The following is a 9,407-nucleotide window of genomic DNA, read 5'->3' on the forward strand; positions in this document are numbered from 1 at the left end:
CGCCAGCCCCGACCGCCACCCCCCGACCGCCACAAGGCGACCGCCACAAGGCGACCGCCACAAGGCGACCGCCACTGGCCCCAAGCGCCAGCCCCGACCGCCACCCCCCGACCGCCACAAGGCGACCGCCACAAGGCGACCGCCACAAGGCGACCGCCACAAGGCGACCGCCACAAGGCGACCGCCACTGGCCCCAAGCGCCAGCCCCGACCGCCACCCCCCGACCGCCACAAGGCGACCGCCACAAGGCGACCGCCACAAGGCGACCGCCACAAGGCGACCGCCACAAGGCGACCGCCACTGGCCCCAAGCGCCAGCCCCGACCGCCACCCCCCCGACCGCCACAAGGCGACCGCCACAAGGCGACCGCCACAAGGCGACCGCCACAAGGCGACCGCCACAAGGCGACCGCCACAAGGCGACCGCCACTGGCCCCAAGCGCCAGCCCCGACCGCCACCCCCCGACCGCCACAAGGCGACCGCCACAAGGCGACCGCCACAAGGCGACCGCCACAAGGCGACCGCCACAAGGCGACCGCCACTGGCCCCAAGCGCCAGCCCCGACCGCCACCCCCCGACCGCCACAAGGCGACCGCCACAAGGCGACCGCCACAAGGCGACCGCCACAAGGCGACCGCCACAAGGCGACCGCCACAAGGCGACCGCCACAAGGCGACCGCCACTGGCCCCAAGCGCCAGCCCCGACCGCCACCCCCCGACCGCCACAAGGCGACCGCCACAAGGCGACCGCCACAAGGCGACCGCCACAAGGCGACCGCCACAAGGCGACCGCCACTGGCCCCAAGCGCCAGCCCCGACCGCCACCCCCCGACCGCCACAAGGCGACCGCCACAAGGCGACCGCCACAAGGCGACCGCCACAAGGCGACCGCCACTGGCCCCAAGCGCCAGCCCCGACCGCCACCCCCCGACCGCCACAAGGCGACCGCCACAAGGCGACCGCCACAAGGCGACCGCCACAAGGCGACCGCCACAAGGCGACCGCCACAAGGCGACCGCCACAAGGCGACCGCCACTGGCCCCAAGCGCCAGCCCCGACCGCCACCCCCCCGACCGCCACAAGGCGACCGCCACAAGGCGACCGCCACAAGGCGACCGCCACAAGGCGACCGCCACTGGCCCCAAGCGCCAGCCCCGACCGCCACCCCCCGACCGCCACAAGGCGACCGCCACAAGGCGACCGCCACAAGGCGACCGCCACAAGGCGACCGCCACAAGGCGACCGCCACTGGCCCCAAGCGCCAGCCCCGACCGCCACCCCCCGACCGCCACAAGGCGACCGCCACAAGGCGACCGCCACAAGGCGACCGCCACAAGGCGACCGCCACAAGGCGACCGCCACTGGCCCCAAGCGCCAGCCCCGACCGCCACCCCCCGACCGCCACAAGGCGACCGCCACAAGGCGACCGCCACAAGGCGACCGCCACCGGCCCCAAGCGCCAGCCCCGACCGCCACCCCCCGACCGCCACAAGGCGACCGCCACAAGGCGTTAGTGGCCGCGCCCGGTACTTTACTGGACCCTATTTGGCCCGCGGACCGGCCGGCGTCGCTTCCTTGAATGCTTAGCCGCCTTTCGAGCTGCCATGCCGGGCTTGAGTTAGTGGTTTGCGCCCGGTACTTTACTGGACCCTATTTGGCCCGCGGACCGGCCGGCGTCGCTTCCTTGAATGCTTAGCCGCCTTTCGAGCTGCCATGCCGGGCTTGAGTTAGTGGTTTGCGCCCGGTACTTTACTGGACCCTATTTGGCCCGCGGACCGGCCGGCGTCGCTTCCTTGAATGCTTAGCCGCCTTTCGAGCTGCCATGCCGGGCTTGAGTTAGTGGTTTGCGCCCGGTACTCTACGTTAAAAGTCAGGCGGAACGGCTCTGAAGCTCCAGACGGAAGTCCGAGAAAAGCTCCATGGTTGGTTAAAAATGCTTACCCGCCTCCCTGGAACCCCAATCGGGCGTAAAATGTTAGGCGGAACGGCTCTGAAGCTCCAGACGGAAGTCCGAGAAAAGCTCCATGGTTGGTTAAAAATGCTTACCCGCCTCCCTGGAACCCCAATCGGGCGTAAAATGTTAGGCGGAACGGCTCTGAAGCTCCAGACGGAAGTCCGAGAAAAGCTCCATGGTTGGTTAAAAATGCTTACCCGCCTCCCTGGAACCCCAATCGGGCGTAAAATGTTAGGCGGAACGGCTCTGAAGCTCCAGACGGAAGTCCGAGAAAAGCTCCATGGTTGGTTAAAAATGCTTACCCGCCTCCCTGGAACCCCAATCGGGCGTAAAATGTTAGGCGGAACGGCTCTGAAGCTCCAGACGGAAGTCCGAGAAAAGCTCCATGGTTGGTTAAAAATGCTTACCCGCCTCCCTGGAACCCCAATCGGGCGTAAAATGTTAGGCGGAACGGCTCTGAAGCTCCAGACGGAAGTCCGAGAAAAGCTCCATGGTTGGTTAAAAATGCTTACCCGCCTCCCTGGAACCCCAATCGGGCGTAAAATGTTAGGCGGAACGGCTCTGAAGCTCCAGACGGAAGTCCGAGAAAAGCTCCATGGTTGGTTAAAAATGCTTAGCCGCCTCCCTGGAAGCCCAATCGGGCGTAAAATGTTAGGCGGAACGGCTCTGAAGCTCCAGACGGAAGTCCGAGAAAAGCTCCATGGTTGGTTAAAAATGCTTACCCGCCTCCCTGGAACCCCAATCGGGCGTAAAATGTTAGGCGGAACGGCTCTGAAGCTCCAGACGGAAGTCCGAGAAAAGCTCCATGGTTGGTTAAAAATGCTTAGCCGCCTCCCTGGAACCCCAATCGGGCGTAAAATGTTAGGCGGAACGGCTCTGAAGCTCCAGACGGAAGTCCGAGAAAAGCTCCATGGTTGGTTAAAAATGCTTACCCGCCTCCCTGGAACCCCAATCGGGCGTAAAATGTTAGGCGGAACGGCTCTGAAGCTCCAGACGGAAGTCCGAGAAAAGCTCCATGGTTGGTTAAAAATGCTTACCCGCCTCCCTGGAACCCCAATCGGGCGTAAAATGTTAGGCGGAACGGCTCTGAAGCTCCAGACGGAAGTCCGAGAAAAGCTCCATGGTTGGTTAAAAATGCTTAGCCGCCTCCCTGGAAGCCCAATCGGGCGTAAAATGTTAGGCGGAACGGCTCTGAAGCTCCAGACGGTGCTTCCTTGAATGCTTATCCGCCTTTCGAGCTCTCCTGCCCGGCGTGGGTTTCGCGTCCGCGCCCGGTACATTATGGAAGCCAAAAAAAAAAAAAAAATTCTAAGTGCGAGTGGGACCGGCCTGGGGGGCTTCCTTGAAAGCCCATCCGCCCTCCGAGCTCTCCCACCGGTCGTGGGTTGGCGTCCGCCACTGCTCAAAGCGAACTTCAAATCATCTGCTTAATAATGTGGAACGCCATTCTTGAGTAGTTTTTCCTTAATGTGGGCTCAACTGGCCGGTAATCATCACCGGTGTCTGAAATTGATCTCAGTTATCCAAAGAGCCCTCACACGGAATACCGTCCATGAGTTTAATTGAAAAACAAAAAATTTAATCTTTCTGACACTTAAATACGATTTGCATAATAATTTGGAACAGGGTGTAGACTTCCAGCGGACCGCGCGCGGCTCGGCTGACGGCGCAGCGCGATCTGGTACGAAACACGCCCCGTGCAGAGTTCCAGGCGGCCGGGAAGACATTTAAGCGCTGCCGCTGCCGCTGCGGCGGGGAGTTGCCGTCCTCCGGTGGACACGACGAGTAAATACACCAGCAATCGCACACACACACCGTGTTCCAAATTATTATGCAAGTGATATTTATCTCAGATTTTCCCAAAATAGTCAGCGGTGGTTCCTTGAAATGTTACCCGGCTTTCAAGCTCTCCTGCCCGGCGTGAGTTTCGTGTCCGCGCCCCCTCTTTGGCTCCGCGGTGGTTCCTTGAAATGTTACCCGGCTTTTCACCGTGTTCCAAATTATTATGCAAGTGATATTTATCTCAGATTTTCCCAAAATAGTCAGCGGTGGTTCCTTGAAATGTTACCCGGCTTTCAAGCTCTCCTGCCCGGCGTGAGTTTCGCGTCCGCGCCCCCTCTTTGGCTCCGCGGTGGTTCCTTGAAATGTTACCCGGCTTTTGAGCTCTCCTGCCCGGCGTGAGTTTCGCGTCCGCGCCCCCTCTTTGGCCGGCGGATTTTTCAATCAAAAACAAACAAGTTACATTTTAACATAGGAGCCTTTATTTAACAGCAGCTTCACAATCCTTGCATCCATTGACCTTGTGAGATTTTGGACAGTTTCTGGTTGAATGTCTTTGCAGGATTTCAGAATAGCCTCCCAGAGCTGCTGTTTGGAAGTGAACTGCCTCCCACCCTCGTAGATCTTCTGCTTGACGATGCTCCAAAAGTTTTCAATAGGATTGAGGTCAGGGGAGGATGGGGGCCACACCATCAGCGTCTCCCCTTTCAGTCCCATATTAGCCAAAGCTGCTGAAGTATTTCTTGCAGCATGAGATGGTGCATTGTCGTGCATGAAGATGATTTTGCTCCGGAAAGCACGGTTCTTCCTGTTGTACCATGGACGAAAGTGGTTACTCAGAAACTCCACATACGTTACAGACGTCATTTTCACGCCTTCAGGGACCCTAAAGGGGCCAAGCAGCTCTCTCCCCATGATTCCGGCCCAAAACATGACTCCGCCACCTCCTTGCTGACGCCGCAGCCTTGTTGGGCTATCGTGGCCGTCCACCAACCATCCACGACTCCATCCATCTGTAAAGTCAAGTCAAATCAAGTTTATTTGTATAGCCCTAAATCACAAGCAGTCTCAAAGGGCTTCACATAGACAGAAATTGACAATTATTCTAAATTTCTACACCTACCTGGACCGTCGAGTGTTGCACGACACTCATCAGTGAACAGGACTGTCTGAAAATTAGTCTTCATGTAATCCTGGGCCCACTGCAGCCGTTTCTGCTTGTTCGCGTTGTTTAGGGGTGGCCGAATGGAGGGTTTCCGCATAACTGCGAGGCTCTGTAGGATCCTGCACCTCGACGTTCGTGGGACTTGACTGGCACGTGCGGCGTCGAATATTTGTTTGCTCGTCCGTAGTGGCATGCTAGCAGCCGCCCTCTTGATTCGATGTGTTTGTCTTGCAGATATCTTCCGAGTTGTGCCTTTATCTGCACGGACCCGCGTGTGCTCCGAATCAGCGACGAATTTCTTTAAAGTTCGATGGTCACGCTTAAGCTTTCGTGAAATATCGAATGTCTGCATACCTTGTCCAAGGCATCGAACGATTTCACGCTTCTCGACAGCAGAGAGATCCTTTTTCCTCCCCATGGTTGAACGAAATGGCCGAACGCTTAAAAACGCGGAACTTAAATAGACTTGTTAATTACTACAATTGCGCTCACCTGGCAGACTACCATGGACTGTACCATGACTGAGGGTGATTTCAGTACTTGAAAAACAAAAAATGTAATCTTTATGACACTTAAATACATTTTGCATAATAATTTGGAACACGGGACCGTGTTCCAAATTATTATGCAAAGGATATTTATCTCAGATTTTCCTAAATAGCTTCCTTGAAATGTTACCCGGCTTTTGAGCTCTCCTGCCCGGCGTGGGTTTGCGTCAGCGCCCGGTAACATTATGGAAGCTAAAAGAAAGAAAAAAGAAACAAATCTAAGTGCGATTGCTGGTGTCTAAATACATTTTGCATAATAATTTGGAACACGGGACCGTGTTCCAAATTATTATGCAAGTGATATTTATCTCAGATTTTCCTAAATAGCTTTACTCGTCGTGCCGACCGGAGGGAGGCCACTCCCCGCCGCAGCTGAACAGTCATCCCGGCCTAGTGGAGGTCTGCGCAGGGGGGTCTTCCTTGAAATCTTAGCCGCCTTCCGAGCTCTCCTGCCGGGCGTGGGTTTGCGTCAGCGGCCGGTGTCATTTACTCGTCGTGCCGACCGGAGGGAGGCCACTCCCCGCCGCAGCTGAACAGTCATCCCGGCCTAGTGGAGGTCTGCGCAGGGGGGGTCTTCCTTGAAATCTTAGCCGCCTTCCGAGCTCTCCTGCCGGGCGTGGGTTTGCGTCAGCGCCCGGTAACATTATGGAAGCTAAAAGAAAGAAAAAAGAAACAAATCTAAGAGCAAGTGCTGGTGTATTTACTCGTCGTGTCCACCGGAGGGAGGCAACTCCCCGCCGCAGCTGCAGAGGCAGCTTTGAAAAGTCATCCCGGCCTAGTGGAGGTCTGCGCAGGGGGGTCTTCCTTGAAATCTTAGCCGCCTTCCGAGCTCTCCTGCCGGGCGTGGGTTTGCGTCAGCGGCCGGTGTCATTTACTCGTCGTGCCGACCGGAGGGAGGCCACTCCCCGCCGCAGCTGAACAGTCATCCCGGCCTAGTGGAGGTCTGCGCAGGGGGGGTCTTCCTTGAAATCTTAGCCGCCTTCCGAGCTCTCCTGCCGGGCGTGGGTTTGCGTCAGCGGCCGGTGTCATTTACTCGTCGTGCCGACCGGAGGGAGGCCACTCCCCGCCGCAGCTGAACAGTCATCCCGGCCTAGTGGAGGTCTGCGCAGGGGGGGTCTTCCTTGAAATCTTAGCCGCCTTCCGAGCTCTCCTGCCGGGCGTGGGTTTGCGTCAGCGCCCGGTAACATTATGGAAGCTAAAAGAAAGAAAAAAGAAACAAATCTAAGAGCAAGTGCTGGTGTATTTACTCGTCGTGTCCACCGGAGGGAGGCAACTCCCCGCCGCAGCTGCAGAGGCAGCTTTGAAAAGTCATCCCGGCCTAGTGGAGGTCTGCGCAGGGGGGTCTTCCTTGAAATCTTAGCCGCCTTCCGAGCTCTCCTGCCGGGCGTGGGTTTGCGTCAGCGGCCGGTGTCATTTACTCGTCGTGCCGACCGGAGGGAGGCCACTCCCCGCCGCAGCTGAACAGTCATCCCGGCCTAGTGGAGGTCTGCGCAGGGGGGGTCTTCCTTGAAATCTTAGCCGCCTTCCGAGCTCTCCTGCCGGGCGTGGGTTTGCGTCAGCGGCCGGTGTCATTTACTCGTCGTGCCGACCGGAGGGAGGCCACTCCCCGCCGCAGCTGAACAGTCATCCCGGCCTAGTGGAGGTCTGCGCAGGGGGGGTCTTCCTTGAAATCTTAGCCGCCTTCCGAGCTCTCCTGCCGGGCGTGGGTTTGCGTCAGCGCCCGGTAACATTATGGAAGCTAAAAGAAAGAAAAAAGAAACAAATCTAAGAGCAAGTGCTGGTGTATTTACTCGTCGTGTCCACCGGAGGGAGGCAACTCCCCGCCGCAGCTGCAGAGGCAGCTTTGAAAAGTCATCCTGGCCTAGTGGAGGTCTGCGCAGGGGGGGTCTTCCTTGAAATCTTAGCCGCCTTCCGAGCTCTCCTGTCCGGCGTGGGTTTGCGTCAGCGGCCGGTGTCATTTACTCGTCGTGCCGACCGGAGGGAGGCCACTCCCCGCCACAGCTGAACAGTCATCCCGGCCTAGTGGAGGTCTGCGCAGGGGGGGTCTTCCTTGAAATCTTAGCCGCCTTCCGAGCTCTCCTGCCGGGCGTGGGTTTGCGTCAGCGCCCGGTGTCATTTACTCGTCGTGTCCACCGGAGGGAGGCCACTCCCCGCCGCAGCTGCAGCGGCAGCTTTGAAACGTCATCCCGGCCCCCTGGAACTGTGCGCGGGGGGGGCGATGCGTCCCGTGCGAGGTACCAGGTCGCGCTGCGCCGTCTGCCTGGCCGCTTTGGGCCCGCTGGAAGTCTATTAAAGCTCCGCGATCTCCGCCTCGGTGCTTAAAAAGCGTCCATCCGCTCTCCTGGAGCTTTTTTCGGTCATCTCGTCCGCGTGCACGGCCTGCCGGTGGCACCGGCTGGAGCTCCGCAAAAAGCTCCATTTCTGTTAAAAATGCTTAGCCGCGTCCCTGGAAGCCCAATCGGGCGTAGAAAGTGAGGGGGAAGGCCCCCAAAGCACCGGCTGGAAGTCCCAAAAAAGCTCCATGATTGGTCAAAAATGCTTAGCCGCGTCCCTGGAAGCGTAATCGGGCGTAAAAAGTGAGGCGGACCGGCCCTGGAGCTCCGTGTGGAGGTCCTCAAAAAGCTCCATAACGTGTTAAAAATGCTTAGCCGCGTCCCTGGAAGCGTAATCGGGCGTAAAAAGTGAGGCGGACCGGCTCTGGAGCTCCGTGTGGAGGTCCTCAAAAAGCTCCATAACGTGTTAAAAATGCTTAGCCGCGTCCCTGGAAGCGTAATCGGGCGTAAAATGTTAGGCGGAACGCCCCTGGAGAAAAAAAAATCCGCTCCTGGTACCTAAAATTTTCTCCAGCGGCGGGCTCGGAGTCTCATCTTTCTCCTGGCCGAGAAAAGAGCACTTTCCCCCGGACACCGAACCAGTCAACGTCCCCCTCCTGAGTGGACAAAAAAAATCCACTCCTGGTACCTAAGATTTTCTCCAGCGGCGGGCTTGGGACGAAAATGAATCTTCCTCCCGAAATTAAACCACTATAGGCGGACGCCAGCCCCAAGCACCAGCCCGCATAATAATTTGGAACACGGCACCGTGTTCCAAATTATTATGCAAATCTAATCGGGCGTAAAAAGTGAGGCGGACCGGCCCTGGAGCTCCGTGTGGAGGTCCTCAAAAAGCTCCATAACGTGTTAAAAATGCTTAGCCGCGTCCCTGGAAGCGTAATCGGGCGTAAAAAGTGAGGCGGACCGGCCCTGGAGCTCCGTGTGGAGGTCCTCAAAAAGCTCCATTTCTGTTAAAAATGCTTAGCCGCGTCCCTGGAAGCCCAATCGGGCGTAGAAAGTGAGGGGGAAGGCCCCCAAAGCACCGGCTGGAAGTCCCAAAAAAGCTCCATGATTGGTCAAAAATGCTTAGCCGCGTCCCTGGAAGCGTAATCGGGCGTAAAAAGTGAGGCGGACCGGCCCTGGAGCTCCGTGTGGAGGTCCTCAAAAAGCTCCATTTCTGTTAAAAATGCTTAGCCGCGTCCCTGGAAGCCCAATCGGGCATAAAAAGCTAGGCGGAACGGCCCCAAAGCTCCACACGGAAGTCCCAAAAAAGCTCCATGATTGGTCAATAATGCTTAGCCGCCTCCCTGGAAGCCTAATCGGGCATAAAAAGTTAGGCGGAACGGCTCCAAAGCTCCACACGGAAGTCCCAAAAAAGCTCCATGATTGGTCAATAATGCTTAGCCGCCTCCCTGGAAGCCTAATCGGGCATAAAAAGTTAGGCGGAACGGCCCCAAAGCTCCACACGGAAGTCCCAAAAAAGCTCCATGATTGGTCAATAATGCTTAGCCGCCTCCCTGGAAGCCTAATCGGGCATAAAAAGTTAGGCGGAACGGCTCCAAAGCTCCACACGGAAGTCCCAAAAAAGCTCCATGATTGGTCAATAATGCTTAGCCGCCTCCCTGGAAGCCTAATCGGGCATAAAAAGT

The sequence above is a fragment of the Syngnathus typhle genome, linkage group LG4, assembly GCF_033458585.1.
Source record: "Syngnathus typhle isolate RoL2023-S1 ecotype Sweden linkage group LG4, RoL_Styp_1.0, whole genome shotgun sequence".
In the NCBI taxonomy this organism is placed as follows: domain Eukaryota; kingdom Metazoa; phylum Chordata; class Actinopteri; order Syngnathiformes; family Syngnathidae; genus Syngnathus; species Syngnathus typhle.